Consider the following 25,469-nt stretch of genomic DNA (forward strand, 5'->3'; position numbering starts at 1 on the left):
TCATCCTCCACCGATGACCAAGGACAAAACCTCTAGATGCATGTATTCAGTACACCTAATAAAAGAGACTCAACTCTCAAGCAAACCTTAAACCCAACAACGACACTAGTACGATAGGTAAGGATAAAACCCCCAAATGTGTGTATTCGACACTCATGATACAATAGTTTAATTCTCAAATTTATTTTCCGAGACTCACATAGAGTTAACATTTCATTTACCATTTTCAAGATCAACTTCATAATTTTCTTAAGTCAACATGTTCCATCACTTATTCCAAAAACACTTTTCCCTTTTCACAAAACCAATTACATTCTCTTCATTTTACAAAATCAATTCCATGGATAATAAGCCATAACCCAACTTGATTCAATACGTTCATTTCAAAATAACCCCAATACCATAATTAATCCCTTAACTGTTAACACCTTCTACACAACTCATATTAACAATAGAAATTTACCAACATTGTTCAACCGTAAATCCTTTTTATTTTACCAAATCAAAATCCGTAAATCCTTTTTATTTTACCAAATAAAAATATAATTTAGGGCTTTCTCTTCTTTCAACAATAACATACTAATTTTACTCTCTAATTAGTCCAAACCACAGTCAGTGATAACAAAACCATTCTCAAACAACCAACCCTAGGTTCCCCTCATGATTTTCAAACAAATCCAACACGGATATGATTTTCATGCAATACAAAACTACCACATGTCTATCTATAGATGGAGTATTGAAAAGGAACAAAGAAATCCCTACCTCAAATGGAGAGACCAAATGGAGAAGATGAAGGCCAAAAACTAAAGTGCTCCAAATCACCAAACTTTCAGATTAAAAATGAAGCCCTCAACCCACTCTACCTTTCTTACAAAGGACTTAGTATAGATTTACACTAGAGGGAGATGAAAACCTAGAGAGAAGGTGTGTAGAGAGAGAGAAGATGGTTCTAGGATTTTGAAATCAAAAGGGAGATGAACAAGTGATATTGAAAGGTTGTTATTAAAGCCCATTAATTGGAAAATGAAAAGACAAGTTAAAATTAAATGAACACTAATTGAAATTAAATGAACACTAACTAGCATTAAATAAACACTAACTAGAATTAAATGAACACTAGTTAGAAATATGAATGGACAAATTTGTCATAAAATCCCACTAATGGAATATGAATGGATCACAAATAAGGGTAGTAACTGAACTACTAATAAGGATATTAAATGAACAAGTTTTAACCACTAATAAGGATATTAAATGAACCACTAATAAGGATATTAAATGAACAAGTTTGTAACCACTAATAAGGATATTAAATGAACCATTATGAAAATTTAATGGACACTAACCCTTGGTTTCCAAACACAACCAACTTGTTTTAAACCTACCCAACACGACCCAAGACTCATATACAAAGAGTAAAGCATGGAAACAGGAAAAAGACAACAATACATCCACGGAACCGAGTCTGAAATACAATTAAACAATGAAGGGAAAACCGGGATCGCTATAAAATCTCACTTTAGCCCCTACACATAAAATCATAACAGTCAACCTCTTACACTTCTGGTCAAATCATACTTTGGTTCCTACACATGAAATTGTAATAGTCAACCCCTGTACTTTTGGTCAAATCTAACTTTGGTCCCTACATACATGCTAATGTCCACTTTTTGTTACTCAATTGTTTAAATTTTTAATAAAATCTAGTCATGTGATAAAAATGTGACTACGACATGAGGATAAAAAAGGAAAATCATCTACATTTTTTACCAATACACACTTTATTCCAAAATTTACATCAAAATATGACTGTATTAAGTTAAAACAAAACACAAATTGTGAACAATTAAAAAAATGAACTAGCATAAATTATAATCACAAAACTCTATTTGTTATGGTGACACAATTTCCTGTCTATTCATTTTTCTTTCTCTTTGATTTCTTTCTCATATTTTTTTATTTATTTATTTCAAAAACTATACTTTCTTGCATTTTCGTCCTAATTTTTACCATATGATTATATATATATTGTATTATATAACTCTTATGTGTTTATCATGTAAGACAGTGTATTGGTGAAAAACACAGATGATTTTTCTCTTTTACCCTTATTTTGTAGCCACTTTTTTGTCACATGACTAAATTTTGTTAAAAATTTAAAAATGAAGTAATAGAAAAGAGTCATTGACACTTGTGTAGAGATCAAAGTGAGATTTGAGTAAAAGTGCAGGAGGTTGACTGTCACGATTTCATGTATAGGGACCAAAGTGAGATTTGACTAGAAGTATAGGGGGTTGACTATCATAATTTCATACATAGGGGCCAAAATGTGATTTGGTGCAAAGTATAGGGGTACAAAGTGTAATTTACCTTAATTACTTGTTTTTTTTTTTAAAAATGGATTAAAAATGACTCCTTGAGACTATAAAAAGAGCAAGAAAACCAATTGTTTGATTATCCAACAACATGGGAAAACTTTTTGCCTGGTGCTTTCTGCTCTCTCTCCTAGTCTTCATCTCTGGTATTTATATCTGGTTTATCACTTTCATTTCTCCTTTTTATGTCCCCTTCGTATAAGGGGTACCTGTTGTATAGCAAGTTGTGGTATGCGGGTAAAACGATACAACTTTGATGCACTTTTTTTTTTTTATCTTCTCTTTTATTTTATTTTATAAATTCACATGAATCGAGATTTAATGTGCAGCTATATTTTTGGTGTTTTTAAAAAAATCAAATGAAACTAATTATATTGTTTTTGACATTGATATTTATTAGAGTATAGCTATCTATATTTTATTATCCATAAATAAATACATAAAATTCCTAAGTCATTTGCGATATACTTTGGAATTGTTTTTCGGAATTTTAGTTTAAGATTTTTGATATTAAGATTTTATAAAATAAAGAACATGCAATATTTTCATAGTAGATGGGGTCCCTTAACATTTTTATAAAGAAATTTTGGAATAGAGAAATTTTAGTTCTTGACAGAAAAATTTTACAAAGAAATTTCAGTTAAATTTCTCTGTGACAAGTTGAAATTCTTTTTTGAGGACTTGAAATTTCTCTAATAATATTATTGAGTGATCTTAACTAATAAGAAAAAATATATTGGACCTCTCCTACTACCAAAAATTAGAGAAGAATGTTACACTATTTTTTTTTTTTTTTTTATACTCTCCAAAACTACGTAGGAAAATATTGTTCAAGTTCAAAGACCAAAACTACATTTTTTTAAGAAAAATTAATAATAATAATAATAATAATAATAAAGCATCAATATTTTACTCATTTAGGCCAACAAAAAATAAAAACCAAACAGGTTATTTTAGTAACTTTTTAGCTTTTTAAGAAAATATATACAGAATAATTGAGAGTGACGTGATAACTTATAATAACTTTTTGACTTTTCAACTAAAATATGTAATCCCCAAACAAGACCTAAATGTCACTATTAAATTTACGTGCAATGATGTGTATCATTACACATCATTTATTGATTTGTTGATAAATCAACAAAGTAGTTTGAGTCACCCTATGAAATTGCTTGGTAGTTAAGTTTATGCTCTCATGTTTGGACACTTGATTATTAAAAAATAAGAAGGTACAACTACTTGCCACATCAATGTGGGTATATTTAGAATTGATATCTTAAACCACTAAATATATTGCAGATGAATTATATTTATCTGTGAAGAATAAAATATAAGTAGTTACACTCTAATAAATATCAATGTCAAAAAAAATATAACTCATTTGATTTTTAAAAACATCCAAAATATAATAATCAATAATAAACAATAAATCTCAACTCATGTGAATTTTCAAAAATAAAATAAAATATCAGCTCTCAAAAAAAGCGTCAAAGCTAAAAATGTTGGGTCATCACAAACATTTTTGGTTCTATCCATACTATTTATTTTTTAACATGTAATGGTGTTAAATCTCAACTCATGTAATGCTATGGAGTTAAAACTCAAATCAAGACCACAAAAGCTTTTTATTCATTGAAATGTTCTCCAAAAAATAGTTATTACATGAATGTTGCTATTAAAATCTACTTTTTATTTTCTCAATATTAAGGGCAAAATGAGTGTTGGAGCAATAGATTCTTAAACAACACTAGTTTTTGGGCACACCCATGGGTGTGTGTGGAAGATGAAGATTTATTTCATTTCTTTCTCACATTACGATTACAGTAGAGAGATGATATTTATAACTGACTAACACTGACTACCACTGACTAACTAATTCACTAACAAACACTTCTAACTAATTAACAAACTTTACAACTGTTACAGATATTATAATGAGGACTGCTATCAATACAGGACTGTGATAGACAACATATCAATGCTAATTCTGATGCAGTAGGGAGCTGCTGTGACTGATGAGTAAACTATTGAGATGCAGTTGAGCTACTGCTGTGACTGATGAGGCTTGGACTGAGTGAACTGATGAAGCTTGGACTGAGGGAACTGTGGAGATGCAGAGTCAGTTACAGAGGCGGTTACAGATTGAATCTTATCAGCCCCCTGCAAGCTGATGGGGCAAGGAAGCACAAGAAGCTTGTCTTTCAAATACTGAAATCGTGAGGTAGGAAGAGGTTTGGTGAAAATGTCAGCCACCTGATCTGTAGTAGGCACATACTGTAAATTAATGTGCTTGGCAACAACTTTATCACGAATAAAGTGACAATCAATTTCGATATGCTTAGACCGAGAGTGGAAAACATGATTAGTAGCCAAGGCCATAGCTGATAGATTGTCACACCAGAGCTCAGGAATAGAAGGAACAGAGATGTGCATATCTTTGAGAAGTTGTTGCAACCATGTGAGTTCTGCAGTGGCATTAGCCAAAGCTCTATACTCCGCCTCAGTTGAAGATCTAGAAACAATAGATTGTTTCTTAGCACTCCAAGATATCAAATTAGGACCCAAATAGACACAGTATCCTGAAGTAGAGCGACGATCAACATTGTCACTATAGCGACCCCGGTCTTTTCCCATTTGACTATTGTGTCCGGACATAGGTTCCGTAGATCCTGTCAGTGTATGATGGTTGTTGTTGTCCCTTATTTTCTTATTTGAAATTATAGGATGTGTTGGGCAGGTTTGTTTCAGGTTGGTTGGGTTTAGGAATCAAGTGTTGCTGTCCAGAATTTTAGATCTTCGCTCGAGCGAGGAGTTTGTAGCTCGAGCGAGCTGTTGTTTTGATTATTCGCTCGAGCCAGGGTCTGGTAGCTCGAGCGAGAGTTTGCGTCTGGTTTGGACCTGTAGCTTTGCATTCTTGGCTCGAGCGAGACTGGCTTCGCTCGAGCGAGTTAGTTCGTTCTTCGCTCGAGCAATAGTTCCTTCGCTCGAGCGTGTGTCTTGTTACAGACCTGAGGGTTTGAGTTCTTCGCTCGATCGAGCTTTCTTTCGCTCGAGCGAGCTTTTGAGTTGTTGGCTCGAGCAAGGTTTCCTTGGCTCGAGCGTAGTTTCTTTGTGTCTGGTCGCTCGAGCGACCAAGTCTTTGCTCGAGCGAGCTTGTCCAGTATATATTCGCAGCAGCGGGATTTGATCAGTCTTTTTCTTATTCATTTTGGTTTTAAACCCTGGGTTCGACTTCTCTCTCTCCCTACTCACCTTCTCTCCTAGATTTGATCCACTTAGGGTGTGTTTCTACCCTAGATCCTTCATTAAAAAGCTAGAGTGGGTCGAGGGCTTCCATTTAATCTTATTTGTTGGTAGTTTGGAGCACTTTGGAGTTTGGGCATTCATCTCCATCTTCTCTTTTGGGGTTATTTCTTCGAGGTAGGGATTTCCTACTCCATTTTATAGGTTTTGTTCTAAGTTTTGGTATATCGATATGTTGGGGTTACTTTGATAATTTTGGGAAAAACCCTAGTTGAATTAATAAATTAATATGTATATTTAATTCATGGAAATGGGGAATTTATTGATTAAATGGCGTAGTTGATTAATTTAGATCACTCGTCTATTGAATTGTTGATATATTTATTTTCAAGTCTAGAAATAACTGTTTTGGGCTATCGGTGGAGGATAGTCGTGCTTGTTGTAGACTCTGCATGTGGATTAGGGATAACTGAAACTAATCATTGATTAAGTCATCAATCTTGACTGTTGAATTAATACAGACATTATGTGTATTGTTTGTGTGTTGTGTATGTTATGTGTTTGCATACATTGTTTTGTGTGGGAGGAGATAGGGGATGTACTCCACGGTTTAGGGGAAGATAGGGGATGGACCTCTAAACCGGATTTTGTTTTGGGAGGAGATAGGGGATGGACTCCATTAGCATCACTTTTATGTGTGCTTATCTATATTGAAGTGTTTTTTATTGATACAGCACTAAAATGTGTATCAAACTGGAAGTATGAAGTGTTTTGATTTGAGCCTGAGTCTCATTTGTTTGTTGGTATTCGAAGAATGTGAATTTGATATATATATATGGTTCACTGTTGTAAGTTTGGCCAGGTTCTGAGCCATATTGATAATGTTGAAAAGTAAAACGTATCTTGGACATTAATATCATGAAACTGTATAGAGATATAATTGATTATCTTGGTTAACCAATTATTGTATGCTATTGCTTTATTCAATGCTTATATTTGGTTTAGTATATCTCTGCTGGGCTGTGGCTCACCCTTTATGGGAACATCATTTTCAGGTTCAGGTGCTAAGTTACCTCCAAGGACTTAGCTTGGGAGGGTTTGGGCTTCTGGATTTTCAAGAAGATTATCTTTAGTTGATTGTTTTTAGTTATTAATACATGTAAACATTCAAGCCTAGGGCTTTCCTTGTAATGAGTTAGAACTCATATTTTTTTGTGTCCAAGTGTTGGCTTGGAAAGATGTAAGCCTGTTGGGCAATTTGTCTGATGTTACATGTAATGCTTTTACTTAGTAATACTCTGATGAATGAATTAATAAAATGTTTTCATTAAATAATGCATGTCAATGATCTATATAATGGGTTTATTTTGAGGGCGTTACAACTTGGTATCAGAGCGTACCGGGTTTGAATACTTTGGGTACGTGGGAAGTGATTAGTATCACATTGGGTTCGTCTCGTTTGATAGAGACTTGTGTAATGTTATATGCTTATGTGATAACATGTTTATGTGATTATGTGGGTATGGAATGTAGTTTCTAGGATGTTGATTGGACCCTTGAGTTTCTAGTAGTCTTGTTGGAAAGGCACTTGATCACTGCTGCTTCCAACCGGAACTATAGTAACGCATTGGGACTATCATTATCCGGGAATGAAATTCGTAGGTGCTTATGTGATTATGTGCTTACGTGGAATGAATTATTGTTGTCCATTGCATTAGGACGCGAGTGTTTAGCTTCGGCACATTTATTAATGTGCTAATGTCTTTGTTTCCTTTGTTAGGATGTCAGGACGAGGACGAGGACGCGGTAGGCGTGGTAGGCCGGGTAGGCAGGAGGTGCCTGTGCCGGAGGAAATTCCGGTAGTCCAGGAGGGAGTTGGCCAGGCCGACGTGGCCGAGCCAGCAGGCCAGCAGGCTATGGGCGCTCTAGCCCGAGAGATAGCAGGGGCATTCAGGGAGTCAGTAGGCATTCTCAGAGCTGAGAATCAAGCTCGGGATGTTGCTACAGATGCAGGACCTTCCTTTCTGAAGAGGGAGTTCTTCCGGTCTAATCCGGATGAATTTGTGGGTGATCCTAAAGAGCCGCTTAAGGCAGATGAATGGCTCGAACAGACAACGAAGACGTTTGAGATGCTTGGCATCGAAGACGAAGGGTTGAAAGTGACCTTGGCATCTTTCCAGTTGAAGGGGGATGCGGGTCAGTGGTGGAAGTTTACTAAGGGTCGTATAGGAGGTACATGGGAGGCTTTTGTGAATGCTTTCCAGGAGAAGTTTTTATCTCCAGCAGTTAGGGAGAAGCTGAGAGACCAGTTCTGCCAGCTTAAGCAGTCGAGTTCTTCAGTGGCCGAGTTTGAGGCTGCATTTACTAGCTTGTCCAGGTTTGCACCTGAGTTGGTGGCGTCTGAGGAACGCCGTTGTATCGAGTTTGAGAAGAAGTTGAGGCGTGGCCTCAAGCTGAGAGTTGGGGGAACTATGATTCGGGATTATGGGCGTATGGTTGATGCTGCAGCCCGTATGGAGATCATGATGCAGGAGGAGGAGGAATGACAGAAGGGCTCCAAGAGGAGTCAGGATAGTCAGAGTGATGGTAGGAGACAGAAGGGTTTTAATCCCCAGCAGTCTCAGAGTAGCTTTACTAGATCGACTTTTCCTGTGCCGAGTGCTAGTTCGGGGAAAGGCAGTCAGGGAGACATTACCTGTTTCAAGTGTGGCCAGCTGGGTCACAAGTCTCCAGTTTGTCCTCAGAGAGGAGGAGTTCAGAGAGCAGCATCTTCTTCGGCTCGATCTCAGAGCCAGAGTCAGGGTAGAGGCCAGCCACTCTCGTGTTATCAGTGTGGTCAGCCAGGGCATATGAAGAGGTATTGCCTGCAGTTGGGTGGCATACCTGGTGCATCTGGTTTGAGGCCGATTCAGGGGCAGCAGCCAGCTCAGTCAGGTCAAGCCTCGAGGGCCAATCAGGGGGCTTCGTCGTCCCAGTCAGTGCAGCAATCTTATGCACCTAGGGTTGAGCAAGTTGATCAGAGGTCGTCTGGACGCGTGTATGCTGTTACCGCGCAGGATCTTGTGCTGGTTCCATCAGTTGTGAGAGGTACCTTCTTGTTTTGCAACTCGGTTGCTAATGTTTTGATTGATACAGGTGCATCTCATTCCTTTGTGTCTGCCGCATTTGCATCTGTTTTGGAGTTGGAGTTAGCACAGCTAACATCTCCTATTTGTGTAGTGTCACCTCTTGGGGGTGAATTGATTTTGAAACAAGGTGTTAGGGGTTGTGATATAGAGGTTGATTATCATAGAATCCCATTTTCCTTTGTAGTTATGCCTATGAGGGGTTTCGATGTTATTTTGGGTATGGACTGGTTATCGTCATACCGGGCAGTTATTGATTGCTACCGCCAGAGGGTCACTTGTTGTACCGTGAGCGGAGAGTATTTTCATTTTCTGGGGGACCGGGTTGGTAATGTGTTGCCACCGGGATACATTCCACGAGGACGGAGTGAGCTTAGTGGTCTACTTGCTAACCTTTCAATTAGTGAGGATGATGAGACTCAGATTGTGTTGCCAAGGGTGGTTTGTGAGTACTCGGACGTCTTTCCCGAGGATCTTGTTGGTTTGCCACCGCATCGAGAGATTGAATTCTCTATTGATCTAGTGCCCGGCACGGCGTCGATTTCTATGTCACTATATCATTTTGCCCCAGCCGAGTTAGTTGAGTTGAAGATTCAGCTCCAGGAGTTGCTAGATAAGGGCTTTATACGTCCTAGTGTTTCGCCGTGGGGGGCACCGGCCCTCTTTGTGAAAAAGAAAGGTGGTGCTTTGAGACTTTGTATAGATTACCGGAAGTTGAATCGGGCCACGGTTAAGAATAAGTACCCTATGCCCCGTATAGATGACCTGTTTGACCAGTTGAAGGGTTCCCGTTGTTTCTCTAAGATAGACTTGAGATCGGGTTACCACCAGTTGAGGGTCAGGGAAGAGGATATTCCGAAGACGACATTCCGTACGCGGTATGGCCATTATGAGTTTCTGGTGATGCCATTCAGGCTCACCAATGCACCGGCAGTCTTTATGGACTTGATGAACCGGATCTTCCGGGAATTCTTGGATCGGTTTGTAGTTGTTTTTGTGGACGACATCCTTATCTATTCGCCTTCTGAGGAGGAGCATGAGGCACACTTGAGGGTGGTGCTTGAGTTACTTAGAGCCCATAGGCTGTATGCCAAGTTTGGGAAGTGTGAGTTCTGGCTGAGGGAAGTCAAATTCTTAGGCCACGTGGTATCCGGGGAAGGAGTGTCTGTTGATACATCCAAGGTAGAGGCAGTGCAAGATTGGGCACAGCCTAAGAGTGTATTTGAGATCCGCAGTTTTCTGGGATTAGCTGGGTATTACCGTCGGTTTGTGAAAGATTTCTCCAGATTAGCTTCGCCTTTGACTAGATTGACTCGGAAGGGAGTCAAATTTGTATGGAGTGAGACTTGTGAAAAGTCGTTTCAGGAGTTGAAAGTTAGACTGACCACCGCTCCAGTATTGATTATTCCGGAGAGAGGGTTGGGTTATGCAGTCTATTGTGACGCCTCACGAGAGGGTCTGGGTTGTGTGTTGATGCAAGAAGGGAAAGTAGTTGCCTATGGCTCACGTCAGTTGAAAATTCACGAGCAGACTTACCCTACGCATGATCTAGAGTTAGCAGCTGTGATTTTTGCCTTGAAGATTTGGAGGCATTATCTTTATGGTGAGAGATTCGAGGTATTCTCGGATCATAAGAGTCTGAAATATTTGTTTACACAGAAAGACTTGAACTTGAGGCAGAGGAGGTGGATGGAATTTATAGAGGATTATGACTTTGAGTTGCATTATCATCCGGGAAAGGCCAATGTGGTGGCCGATGCCCTTAGCAGAAAACCTGTTGGTGACATAGCTAGTATAGCCATCCGAGAGTGGGAGATGTTGGGTGCACTTGGGGAGTTTGATTTATTTTTGAGCGAATCCGTTGAGGCTGCGGCCTTGTTTTCTGTTGTTGCACAGCCTACACTTATGACACGAGTGTTAGAGGCTCAGAGGGGTGATCTGGAGGTAGAATCGCTTCGTGAGAAGATTTCCGGTGGGAAGGTTGAGAAGGGTTTGGCGGTGTATCCCGACCTGAGTGTGAGATACCGAGACCGTCTGTTTGTGCCGGAGTCTTGCCGAGAGGAGGTACTCCGAGAGTTTCATCATTCACGCCTTGCTGTGCATCCGGGAGGCACTAAGATGTATCGGGATTTGGGTCGCCAGTTTTGGTGGCGGGGTATGAAGAGAGATGTGGCAACTTTTGTATCTAAGTGCCTTACTTGTCAGCAAGTGAAGGCCGAACATCAGAGGCCAGCAGGTTTGTTGCAACCCTTGCCTATTGCCGAATGGAAGTGGGAACACGTCACTATGGACTTCGTTGTGGGTCTTCCGAAGACTCAACGGGGTAGTGATGCGATTTGGGTGGTTGTAGACCGGTTGACTAAGTCGGCGCACTTTATTCCTATGCGTGTTAGAGATTCAGTCGATCACCTGGCCGATTTATATATTCGGGACATAGTGAGGTTACACGGGGTTCCAGTGACGATTGTTTCAGATAGAGATCCTCGTTTTACTGCCAGGTTGTGGCAGAGTTTGCAGAGTGCCTTAGGCACTAAGTTGACCTTTAGCACGGCTTATCATCCTCAGACTGATGGGCAGTCCGAGCGTACTATTCAGATCCTTGAGGATATGCTTCGGGGTTGTGTTCTAGACTTTAGTGGGTCATGGGAGAGGCACTTGCCGTTGGTGGAGTTTGCCTACAACAACAGTTTCCAGTCTAGTATCGGTATGGCACCATTTGAGGCCTTGTATGGCCGACCGTGTAGATCTCCTGTTTGTTGGGCTGAGGTGGGTGATTCACCTCTGTTGGGTCCGGAATTGGTGAGGGAAACGACAGAGAAAGTTGAACTTATCCGTAAGAGGCTTGTTACAGCACAGAGTCGTCAGAAATCTTATGCCGACCGTAGGAGGAGACCTTTGGTGTTTGAGGTGGGTGATCATGTCTTTCTGAAGATATCACCTAGACGGGGTTTGATGAGGTTTGGGAAGAGCGGGAAGTTGTCCCCTCGGTTCATTGGTCCATTTGAAATCCTTGAGAGGATTGGCGAGGCTGCTTATCGTTTAGCTTTGCCGCCGCAGTTGTCCGGAGTACATGACGTATTTCATGTGATTATGCTTCGGAAGTATGAGCCGGATCCATCACATGTGTTGGATTGGACTGATTTAGTGGTTGATGAGGATGTCTCGTATGAGGAGAGACCGGTTCGGGTCTTGGATAGGCGGGATCAAGTTTTGCGAGGCAAGACCATCTCTTTGGTAAAAGTTTTGTGGAAACATCACGGAGTGGAGGAAGCCACTTGGGAACGTGAGTTGGAAGTTCGTGAAAAATACCCGGACATGTTTATTGATTTGTAATCTTGTATTTAGATTTTGTAATATTGTTGAACTTAAGAGTCTTACATATGTCTTAAGTTGTAAAACATTGAGTATGTTTGGTAAATGGGTGTATCTTGAAACTTGCTTCATTATAGAAGTTTAGTGTGATATTGCATATGTGGATTACATTTTTGAATGGGTTATATATATCAAGTGATTGAATCTGATATGAGAATTGTCAACATTGAAAGAAATAAAGCATAATAATGATACAGGCTGAAATACATGTTATTTTGTATATTGTGAGATGCCTCTTGATAAAGAGATGAAATGACCAGTTTTGGGTCAAGATGTTTACTAATGAACTGTCTAATATATAAAAAAAAAACTGTTTTCAAAAACATTTATGCTTAATTTCGGGGACGAAATTCTTTGAAGGGGGGGAGGTTATAGCGACCCCGGTCTTTTCCCATTTGACTATTGTGTCCGGACATAGGTTCCGTAGATCCTGTCAGTGTATGATGGTTGTTGTTGTCCCTTATTTTCTTATTTGAAATTATAGGATGTGTTGGGCAGGTTTGTTTCAGGTTGGATGGGTTTAGGAATCAAGTGTTGCTGTCCAGAATTTTAGATCTTCGCTCGAGCGAGGAGTTTGTAGCTCGAGCGAGCTGTTGTTTTGATTATTCGCTCGAGCCAGGGTCTGGTAGCTCGAGCGAGAGTTTGCGTCTGGTTTGGACCTGTAGCTTTGCATTCTTGGCTCGAGCGAGATTGACTTCGCTCGAGCGAGTTAGTTCGTTCTTCGCTCGAGCAATAGTTCCTTCGCTCGAGCGTGTGTCTTGTTACAGACCTGAGGGTTTGAGTTCTTCGCTCGATCGAGCTTTCTTTCGCTCGAGCGAGCTTTTGAGTTGTTGGCTCGAGCAAGGTTTCCTTGGCTCGAGCGTAGTTTCTTTGTGTCTGGTCGCTCGAGCGACCAAGTCTTTGCTCGAGCGAGCTTGTCCAGTATATATTCGCAGCAGCGGGATTTGATCAGTCTTTTTCTTAGTCATTTTGGTTTGAAACCCTGGGTTCGACTTCTCTCTCTCCCTACTCACCTTCTCTCTTAGATTTGATCCACTTAGGGTGTGTTTCTACCCTAGATCCTTCATTAAAAAGCTAGAGTGGGTCGAGGGCTTCCATTTAATCTTATTTGGTGGTAGTTTGGAGCACTTTGGAGTTTGGGCATTCATCTCCATCTTCTCTTTTGGGGTTATTTCTTCGAGGTAGGGATTTCCTACTCCATTTTATAGGTTTTGTTCTAAGTTTTGGTATATCGATATGTTGGGGTTACTTTGATAATTTTGGGAAAAACCCTAGTTGAATTAATAAATTAATATGTATATTTAATTCATGGAAATGGGGAATTTATTGATTAAATGGCGTAGTTGATTAATTTAGATCACTCGTCTATTGAATTGTTGATATATTTATTTTCAAGTCTAGAAATAACTGTTTTGGGCTATCGGTGGAGGATAGTCGTGCTTGTTGTAGACTCTGCATGTGGATTAGGGATAACTGAAACTAATCATTGATTAAGTCATCAATCTTGACTGTTGAATTAATACAGACATTATGTGTATTGTTTGTGTGTTGTGTATGTTATGTGTTTGCATACATTGTTTTGTGTGGGAGGAGATAGGGGATGTACTCCACGGTTTAGGGGAAGATAGGGGATGGACCTCTAAACCGGATTTTGTTTTGGGAGGAGATAGGGGATGGACTCCATTAGCATCACTTTTATGTGTGCTTATCTATATTGAAGTGTTTTTTATTGATACAGCACTAAAATGTGTATCAAACTGGAAGTATGAAGTGTTTTGATTTGAGCCTGAGTCTCATTTGTTTGTTGGTATTGGAAGAATGTGAATTTGATATATATATATGGTTCACTGTTGTAAGTTTGGCCAGGTTCTGAGCCATATTGATAATGTTGAAAAGTAAAACGTATCTTGGACATTAATATCATGAAACTGTATAGAGATATAATTGATTATCTTGGTTAACCAATTATTGTATGCTATTGCTTTATTCAATGCTTATATTTGGTTTAGTATATCTCTGCAGGGCTGTGGCTCACCCTTTATGGGAACATCATTTTCAGGTTCAGGTGATAAGTTACCTCCAAGGACTTAGCTTGGGAGGGTTTGGGCTTCTGGATTTTCAAGAAGATTATCTTTAGTTGATTGTTTTTAGTTATTAATACATGTAAACATTCAAGCCTAGGGCTTTCCTTGTAATGAGTTAGAACTCATATTTTTTTGTGTCCAAGTGTTGGCTTGGAAAGATGTAAGCCTGTTGGGCAATTTGTCTGATGTTACATGTAATGCTTTTACTTAGTAATACTCTGATGAATGAATTAATAAAATGTTTTCATTAAATAATGCATGTCAATGATATATATAATGGGTGTATTTTGAGGGCGTTACAGTCACCAACCCAGTTTGAATCTGAAAAAGCATGAAGAGAAAAGGGGCCAGAAGTAAAATGAAGACCATGATGAAGAGTGCCCTTCACATATCTCAAGAGACGTTTAACAGCCTGAAAATCAGCATTGGTGGGAAGATGCATGTGCTGGCAGGCCTGATTAACAGCTAGGGCCAAGTCAGGACGGGTAATGGTAAGATATTGTAAACCTCCAACAAGGCTACGGTAAAGAGAAGGATTGGAAAAGGAAAGATGATCACCAGCAGAAAGAGAAGATTTAACAGCTAAAGGGGTAGAACAAGGTTTGCAATTAGTCAAACTAGCTTTATGAAGAAGTTCAGTGGCATACTTAGCTTGAGACAAGAAATAACCATGAGGCAAAGATTGAACAGAGATGCCACTGTTTCATGGAGAAAATAGTCTGCATGTGATGAATAATGTCACGCCCTCAAAATTAATCTATTATATATCATTGACATGCATTATTTAAAGAAGACATTTTATTAATTCATTCATCAGAGTATTACTAAATAATCAAATAAAATGCCCTACAGGCTTACATCTTTCCAAGCCAACACTTGGTTACAAACATTAGAGTTCTAACTCAATACAAGAAAAGCCCTAGGCTTGAGTTTTTACATGTGCTAACAAATAAAAGCAAATAACAGAACAAAAGTCTTCTTCAATCCAGAAGCCAAACCCTCCCAAGCTAATTCCTTGGAGGTAGTTTATCACCTGAACCTGAAAATGATGTTCCCATAAAGGGTGAGCCACAGCCCAGTAGAAATATACTAAACCACATATAAGCAATGAATAAAGCAATAGCATTCAATAGATGGTTAACCAAGATAATCAATTACTTTATTTTACAGTCTCATGACACTATTGTCTAAGATACATTTTACTTTCCAATTTTATCAACATGGCTCAGAATCTGGCCAAACTTACAACAGTGAATCACATATATCATATTCACATTCTTCCAATATCAACTAACAAATGAGACTCAAGCTCAAATCAAACACTTCATACTTCCAGATTGATACACATTTTAGTGCTGTATCAATAAAACACTTCTATATAAATAAGCACACATAAAAGTGATGCTAATGGAGTCCATCCCCTACCTCCTCCCAAACAAAATCCGGTTTAGAGGTCCATCCCCTATTTTCCCCTAAACCGTGGAGTACATCCCCTATCTCCTCCCACACACAAACAATGTATGCAAATGCAATGCTCAATCAATACACGTATTCTCTGTATCAATGCCACAGTCAAAATTAATGACTTAACCCATGTGATTAGTTCCAGTTATTCCTAATCCACATGCAATGTCTACAACAATCATGACTATCCTCCACCGATAGTCCAAAACAGTTATTTCTAAACTGAAAATAACTATGTCCACAATTCAATAGACAAATTATTCAAATTATCCAATTATGCCATTTAATCAATGAATTCCCCAATTCCAAGAATTACTTATACAAATCAATTCAATAATTCAACTAAGGTTTCTCCCAAAATTTACCAAAGTATTCCCAACATATTAAAATACCAAAACTTAGAACATAACCTATAAAATGGAGTAGGAAATCCCTACCTCAAAGAAAACAACCCAAAAAGGTGAAGAAAGAGATGAGTGCCCAAAATACCAAAGTGCTCCAAATCGTCAAATGCTCAGATTAAATGGTAGCCCTTGCCTCACTCTATCTTTTTAATGAAGGATCTAGGGTAGAAACACACCCTAAGTGGATCAAATCTAAGAAAGAAGGTGAGTAGGGAGAGAGAGAAGTCGAACCTGGGGTTTTGAATCAAAAGAATATGAAAAAGACTGATCAAATCCCGCTGCTGTGTATATAAACTGGACAGGCTCGCTCGAGCGAAGACTTGGTCGCTCGAGCGACCAGACACAGAGAAACTACGCTCGAGCCAAGGAAGCCTTGCTCGAGCCAACAACTCAAATGCTCGCTCGAGCGAAAGAAAGCTCGGTCGAGCGAAGAACTCAAACCCTCAGGTCTGAACCCAGACACACGCTCGAGCGAAGGAACTATAGCTCGAGCGAAGGATGAACTCACTCGCTCGAGCGAAGAAAAGCTCGCTCGAGCCAAGAATGCACAGCTACAGGTCCAAATCAAACACTACCTCTCGCTCGAGCGAACAACTCCTCGCTCGAGCGAAGAACCAAAAACCTGGACAGCAACTCTTGGTTTCTAAACCCAACCAACCTGAAACAAACCTGCCCAACACATCCTATAATTCCAAAAGAGAAAATAAGGAATAACAACAACAACCATTATACAATGACAGAATCTACGGAACAGTCCGGATACAATAATTAAATGGGAAAAGACCGGGGACGCTACAAATAAACTTAGTAAGAAGGGAAGAATCACTGCCAGTAACCAAGATGTCATCAACATAAACGACAAGAATGATAAGACTAGTTTTGGTATGTTGAACAAATAGAGAAGAATCTGAGTGACTGTTAACAAATCCCTGAGAGAGAAGAAATTTAGAGAAGGTAGAAAACCAAGCTCGAGGAGCTTGTTTGAGGCCATATAAAGCTTTCTTAAGCTTGCATACTTGGTGAGAATTGTGAACAAAACCTAGGGGTTGTAGCATATAAACCTCTTCATCTAAGGTGCCATGAAGAAAGGCATTAGATATGTCTAACTGGTGAATAGGCCATTGAAAATGCAGAGCTAAACACAGAAAGATGCGAATGGTGGGTTGCTTTGCCACAGGACTGAAGGTTTCATGAAAATCAACTCCTTCTTGCTGTAGGTACCCTTTAGCCACCAATCGGGCTTTGTATCTAGCCACAGAACCATCAGAATTACGTTTGATTCTATACACCCGTTTACATCCAATTGCAGTTTTATGGGAAGGAAGAGACACAAGATCCCAAGTACATTGTTGTTGCAGAGCGTGAAACTCCTCTTGCATAGCAGAAAACCATACAGGAGAGGCTAAGGCAGCTGCAACAGTGGGAGGTTCAGAATGAAGATAAGAGAAATCGGATACAGCAGTAAGACAAACAAGAGGTTTTGTCTTGGATCTGGTAAGCATAGGGTGAATATTGGAAGAAGGGGGAGCAGAAGGTGGAGGAAGATCAATAGTAAGAGAGGTAATAGGAATAGCATGAGGAGAGGAAATGAAAGGATGAGGAAAAGATGAGGAAGCTTGAGACACAGATAAAAGGGAAGGAGATGAAGAAGAAAAATGAGAAAGAGAAGGTTGAGAAGAAGAGGAAATCTGAGATACAGAAAAAGTAGAAGAAGGCCAGAAAAATTGATGAAGATGTGGCAAAGAGAGAGAAGGAGAAGTAGATGAAGCAACAGTAGTTGCATATGGAAAACAAGATTCATTGAAGATAACATGTCTAGAGAGATATAGTTTGCCAATTAGAGGATCTAAGCATCTATACCCTTTAACAGTTGGATGATAGCCTAAGAAAACACAGGAGACAGACTTAGGTTGAAGCTTGTGAGTAGTATAAGGTTTCAACCAAGGGAAGCATTGACAACCAAAGACTTTGTAGAAAGAATAATCTGGAAGTGTGTGAAAAAGAACCTGAAATGGAGATGTATTGGACAGAATAGAACTAAGCATTCTATTTATTAAAAAGACAGCAGTGGCTATAGCATCAAACCAGAATTTTAAAGGAAGAGAAGATTGATGAAGAAGAGTAATAGCTGTTTCAGTTATATGCCTATGCTTCCTTTCAGCCACACCATTCTGAGCTTGAGTATAAGGACAACTGGTTTGGTGAATAATACCATAGGAAGAGAAGAGGGCAGCTATTCTTTTGTTAACAAATTCAGTACCTCCATCAGTTCTTAGAATTTTAAGAGAAGTATGAAATTGATTTTCTACATAGACTTTAAACTCAAGCAATTTGTCATAGACTTCACTCTTAAAGTGTAAAGGATAGATCCAAGTGAATCTAGTACAATCATCAACAAACAAAACATAAAATCGAAATGGGACATGATCAACAGTAAAAGGTCCCCATACATCAGCATGAATAAGAGAAAATGGACTATCAACAGATGAACAAGACAATTTGAAGGGAAGTCTATGACTTTTAGACACATAGCAGTCAGTACAAGCTATGGCTTTATTGAGACTATTTTTATTTGGAAGATGTGATGCCAAGTGCTGCAGCTTGACAGTTGAAGGATGCCCCAACCTTTTATGCCACAGCAGATCAGAAACTGAAGCAGTAGAGCCAGTGGAAGACTGAAAAACCTGTGGTTGTTTGGAACAGATGGAAGATGGTGGAGACATTTGATAAAGGCCATTGACATTGTAGCCTTTATGCATAACTTTATGTGTGTGTTTGTCCTGAATGATAAAAGAATCAGAATCAAAAATAACAAGACAGTTGTGATCCTTGGTTAATTGATGAACAGATAGAAGATTGGAAGATATAGAAGGAACATGTAAAAGATTGGAAAGAAGGAATGAAAAATGTGGTGTAGGAAGAATACCATTGCCAACATGTTGAATAGGCAGACCTGAGCCATTTCCAACTTGAACTTGATCTGATCCCTGATAATCTTGATATTACTGAAAATTAGTCAAGTCATGTGTGAGATGATTTGTAGCGGCTGAATCAATATACCAAGGGGGTACAGTAGAGTCTGATGATGGTGAACGCACTGTTGCTGTATAGGCTTTTGGTGTAGTAGTGGTAGTAGATGGATAAGCATTATCATGTCTATACCAACAATCTAAAGCAATATGGCCTGATTTTCCACAGATCTGACACACAGATGCAGAAGTTCCAGGATAATCTAATTTAAAACGATTTCCAGAAGAATGTCGATTAGTTCTGTTTCCACCACGAAAATTATTCTGATATCTACCACCTCGGCTTCCTCTGTGCTGAGTTCTGCCTCTAAAATTATTGAAGCGAGGATTTGAACCAAAGTTGGAGGATGAAGTATCAAAAACAGAACCAGATGAAGAACCTTTTGTTGTTGAATAGGCAACATGCAAGTCTTGATTAGATGAATGCTTGATTTTACTTTCAATATGAATTTCTTCTGATCCAAGGAGAGAACACAGTTCTTCCATAGACACTGAAGTAGATCGAGTTCGAATGGATGTTTTGAATGCATCATATTCTTCTGGTAAGCCATTTAATATGAGAAGAATTAGGTCTTCATCATCAACCTTCGCACCAGACAAAGCTAATTGATCTGAAATACCTTTGATCTGTGACAGATAACTGTCAATTGAGAAAGATTGCTTCCGTATGGTGTGAAGTTTGTTCTTTAGCTGATGAATATGAGATCGAGAGACAGATGTAAATCTCTGTTCAAGTGCTTTCCAGACTTGTGAGCAAGTTTGTAGATAAAGAACAGAAGAATATACAGAAGGAGAAAGAGTTGCAATGAGACATGTGAGCAATTCCTTGTCCTTCATCCGAAATTAGTGATGCCTCTGGCAAAACAATTCTTAATCCTGCATATGCTCTGATACCATGTGGAAGATGAAGATTTATTTCATTTCTTTCTCACATTACGATTACAGTAGATAGATGATATTTATAACTGACTAACACTGACTACCACTGACTAACTAATTCATTAACAAACACTTCTAGCTAATTAACAAACTTTACAACTGTTACAGATATTATAATGAGGACTGCTATCAATACAGGACTGTGATAGACAACATATCAATGCTAATTCTGATGCAGTAGGGAGCTGCTGTGACTGATGAGTAAACTATTGAGATGCAGTTGAGCTACTGCTGTGACTGATGAGGCTTGGACTGAGTGAACTGATGAAGCTTGGACTGAGGGAACTGTGGAGATGCAGAGTCAGTTACAGAGGCAGTTACAGATTGAATCTTATCAGTGTGCAAGTAATTTTTAAACGGCTGGTTGGGGTAATCATTAGAATGAGATGCAATTTAAATTTTTTTCTAAAAATTAAAAAGTTGTTCTAATAAATTTCCACAGTTACCTTTCTATTAATCTGATGACAAAAAAATTGTTTAGAAAGTCAAAAATGATTTTTCTTTGGATAATTTGGGTAAAAGAAATTCTATTCAACAATTTCATTTTCATATTCGCACCACTTTAATCTTTCAGTTGCACAGGCCTTTTGTCCCAACAGTTGTGTAGTACCACTTTGTGGTATGAAATTGTGGATTCAACTCTTAAGGAGAGGAGTTCGATATCATTTGAGTGTGTCTATTTCTCCTCCATTAATAGGGAATTGTAGTTATTGAATATTTCTTTGAGTGGTTGTTGGGCTATTGCTTAGGGTGAATTTTGGGCATTGTTGGACTTTAATTGTCCAGCGTGATATAATATTTCTCATATTTGTTAATCTCCTACGTAATGAAAAAATAAAAATAAAAATAAAAAATAACACAGAGAGAGAAAGAATTCCTCATTTGCTAATTAAGTAGGTAATAATAATGAACATGACGGTTTCCATACACATGCATGCATTTTAACTAGAAGCTAGCTGCAACTGTAATAAATTCAAACCCTTGCTAGTAAGCCTTCTTATTTCAATTTAAAAACCTTGTTCATCTTTAATTCATTTTTGAGAACGACTTTAGCTTATTCTTTACTGGTGGTTTGTTGTTGAATTTGAATCAACAAATAACTTTTTTTAATTAACAAATCCACCAATACACAAGAGACTTGTACACAATAGCACACATAAATCCTGATACACAATTTGTGTTCTCACACTACTAAGCACTCATGTCATACACAAGCAAACACCAACTTTGCCAACATTCACACCACACTAGTATCTTAGAGTCTATGTTGAATACACAGACCTACACCACTACTAGACAATTCACTCAACACACTTATTTGTGTTCTCACTTTTATATGTGACTTTCCATTAATCTCTCACATTTGTAAATCTATACAGATGAAAAGATGGTGATCATGGTGAAAGTAAGAGAATGTCACAATACTTGGAACTGCAAGGGTGAAGACCGTTGCAGGGATGACTGCAAAAAGCAGTTCAATGGAGAAGGGCAGTGCGATGATTTCACTGCACCCCTGGTTCCAAGGCAATGTTTTTGTGCTTTCAATTGTTGATCTCTCATCTCCATATCAATGGGATGCCAAATTATTGGAATAAATCAGAATTTCATGTGGTAAAAAGAATTACAGTATTCCATGTAGGTATGAGATGCATGAATGGTGTTATAAATTAAATTTTCCAAATTTTCTAATTTCCTAGTGAGAACCCTTTTTGACAATATTGTTGTGATAACTAACATGGTTAATGAACCATAAGAATGTCACAATTAGTCCATTCCATTTCAAGAACTTCATTAATAAAAGAGACAAAATACAAGAGTTTAACCTGACCATACTAGATTAAACATTACAAACAAAACAGGAAAATAGAGCTTAGAACAAAAACTTGAAAAACACAAGAGCTACGAAGGCTACAACTAGTAGAATAGCAAAAAGACTGAACATCTCAGAAATAGAGGAGCTAGCTGATTGAATTCTAGATGAAGCTGCAAAACCAGATGGAGCTTAGCTTGAGAGAAGAAGCTCTTGTTTGCCATAGTAAAGCTGCAAAGCTAAAGTAACTTAGCTAGGAAGTAGATGTCATACATCCATGGAGCTAAATCAAAATGAATATCCTTACTGCCTTTCAACTGCCCAAACAATTAATCTTAACGTACCAACCCCTTCTGAAGGAAAGTGAGGCAAAGAAGCACAACATGAATCCACTGGAGAAAACAAACAAACAAAAAAAAAAAGGAAATATCAAATCTAACTTGTGAGGAGGAAACTAAAGACAGAGGAGAGAACCTATACAAGTCTTTTCTGATTTACAATTTACTTGTGAGGCTGACAAATGTGTTGTTCTTTACACAACCAGAATATGTGTTAACCCATTTATAGCATTGTGCGAACTTGTAAAGCCTTTTCTAACTTACAATTTACTTGTTCAAAATAAGAGGTGAAAAAAATATTAAAAAACCTACTATGCAGTTGTTGAATGGAAAAGAATGCTATATATGTCATTAGTTCTTTTTTTGGGGGGTGGGTGGGTGGGTGGGTGTATGGTGGGAGGGGGGGGGAAATTACATTAGCAGGGCCTCTTATGCCAATTTTGCACTTTAATTTTTAAATTTGTATAAATTTGGTTCAAAATGACACAAATACTTCAATACTCCAACAAGACACAAAATGATAGAAAATATGGGTAGGGTAAAATTCAGGAAATTTAATATCATTGTGTCATTTTGGATTGTATGAAGATTCAAATGGACAACAATTAGACGGATGCACCGAAATTTTATTGGAAAAAGAATTGAAATGGAACACTCTTTTATATATTTGATCACCTCAAAACAAGTAGAGAAGCATGACAAACCAAGGTTCACAGTAATTTATGCTTTCCTGAGATCATGGGTGCTAATTGGTACTTCACAATTTGAACTGGAAGACCAGTGGTGAAGTTCACAAGTATGTGAATAGAAGTACAGAAAAAAAACAAAAGCGAAAGGCAGCATTTTGAATAGCCAAAAAACAACTTTGTACATTTTCTCACATCTCTACTCCTCCTTTTCTTCTTTTCTTTTTTTCTTGTTTCCTCGTTCATTTCTGGTATTTTCCATCCTCTAATGGAAAAAGGTATGTTTTTTCAAGTATTTAAATCCCTTCATGAGTGTCTCTGCCTTAACTACCATCTTTTCTATAGTGATCCCGGTATTCCCTGTTGTTGTTTGACTGTAATCCGGACTCGGTTCCGTAGATTCGTTGTTGTCTTATCCTCATTTCTATTCCTTACTCTTTGTTTTAGAGTTTTGGGTTGTGTTGGGCAAGTTGGGAATAAGTTGGTTGTGTTTTAAAGCTTTGAATTTTTGCCCAGGCTTTGGTCTCTCCACTCGAGCGGTGATTTGACGCTCGAGCGGGCTTTTGTTGTTGCCTCTCCGCTCGAGCAGCAGTTTGGACGCTCTAGCGTGAATTTCCTTCCCTCAGCATTTTGGACGTCTGCAGAAAATTCTGGGAGAGTGCATCCGGCGCTCGAGCGGATCTTTGGACGCTCGAGCGTGAACCTGTGTCTGACGCTTGAGCGGGGTGTTGTACGCTCGAGCGGACCTGTTTTTATATCAGTCCGTGAAATCACTTTTTTTGATCACTTTTTGATTTCCTTTCTGTCTCTTACTTTTTCAAAACCTCCATTGGAGAGCACCTCACTCTAAAACCTAACTTCTCTCTTAGGATTGATCTAGCTAGAGTGTTTTCCTCACCTTGGGCCTTTGTAAGAAGTGTGTTGATCGTCGAGGGCTTCGTTGTGATCTAAGAAATTTGGGATTTGGAGCACTTTGATTTCGGTTCATCTTCTCTATTTGGGTTCTACATTTGAGGTAGGGGTTTCCTTGTCCTTTTTCAATACTTCGTCTATAGATAGACAAGTGAAAACCATACCTATGTTGGAGTTGTTTGAAAATCATGAGGAAACCTAGAGTTGGTTGATAAAAAAATGGATTTAGTGTCTTTGGTTGTTCATTGGACTATTTGTGGCGTAAAATAGCATGTCGTTGTTGAAATATAGAAAAGCCCTAATTTATATGTGTCATGATAAATTAAAAGAGGGGTTTTGTTCTTTGGGTAAATACTTGTGTATTTGGGGTCTCAATGAAACCCTTGTTGTTTATTGTTGATGATTGAACCTTTTTGGTCAATGTTGAGAAAGAGGGAGAAAACCCTAACTAAATAATTATGACTTAATTTGCGTAATTAATTTGGAAAGTTATGAAAGGAATGGAATTGATTCTGGGGAAATGAGAAAAGTGTTTTTGGAATAAGTGGTGGAACATGTTGATTTGGAAAACTATGAAAGTTGATTTTGAAAGTAAAGAATGAAACTTTAACTCTATGTGAGTCATAGAAAATAAATATGGGAATTGGATTGTTGTATCGTGCATGTCGAGTGCACATTTTTGGGGAAATTAATTTGTAGCTACCATGCTTGGGTTATTGATGGGTTTAGGATCTCATGATAATTGAGTTTGTTAATAGATGTAAGGTATACATGCATCTAGAGGTTTTGTCCTTGGTCATTGGTGGAGGATGACGTGGTAGTGTTGAATTGTCATGAATGCATTATATCATTATTGATTGAACATCGTATGTGATGAAATGTTGAGATGCATTATATATGTATTCTTGTTAGGGAGGAGAGAGGGGTTGTACTCCAGTGTGTGTGTGAGAAGATAGGGGATGGACTCCACACACCTATGTGTTCATATACCGTAACACATTGTTGGTATCCTGATAGTTTATATGTATGTTTTACACATGTTGGTTATGCCTTGTTGTATTGTGATTGTTGGTGTTATACCCTGCGCTGATAATCAGAGGTACCATTACCTTCCAACTAGCGCCTGGAGAACTGAATGCGCTGAGAATCTAAGGTACCACACCCTTCCAGCTAGCGCCTGGTAAACTGGCATGTTGTTGTGAGAGGTGTATCTTTGGCTTACTACGCACATAGCTAGTAGAGCAAAGTTTTGTTGTTGATATTTCAGTGTTTTGGGAAATATCATGGATTGTGTTGATTATGGTTTTGGAGGGCCGAGTTGCCTCATTGGTTTATCTTACGCATGTCAGTGAGTTGTTATCTCTATTTATAACAGTGCATGTATAGATTTGATTGTATCTGGAAGAAGCCAAAATGTCATCTTTGTCTTTTGGAAAGTGTGAAGGAAAACGGATTTTCTTTAAAGAAATTATAAATTTTGAGAAGGGATATCTGTGTATGTTTGGAGAACAGAAGAGAGTAGTGGGCTTAGTGAATTTATTTCCTAAGGTATTGTTAATGTTATGAAAGATCGGGAACGGGGATTAATGAAAAGGAAAAGAAAATTGAATTGCCCATGGCGTTGATTGAAATGGTTGTTTTCAAAAAAAAAAAGGTTCATACTCATGTATATTTTGTATAAACTG

This window comes from Camellia sinensis, chromosome 2 (genome assembly GCF_055761805.1).
Source record: "Camellia sinensis isolate YWXY chromosome 2, ASM5576180v1, whole genome shotgun sequence".
NCBI lineage: Eukaryota > Viridiplantae > Streptophyta > Magnoliopsida > Ericales > Theaceae > Camellia > Camellia sinensis.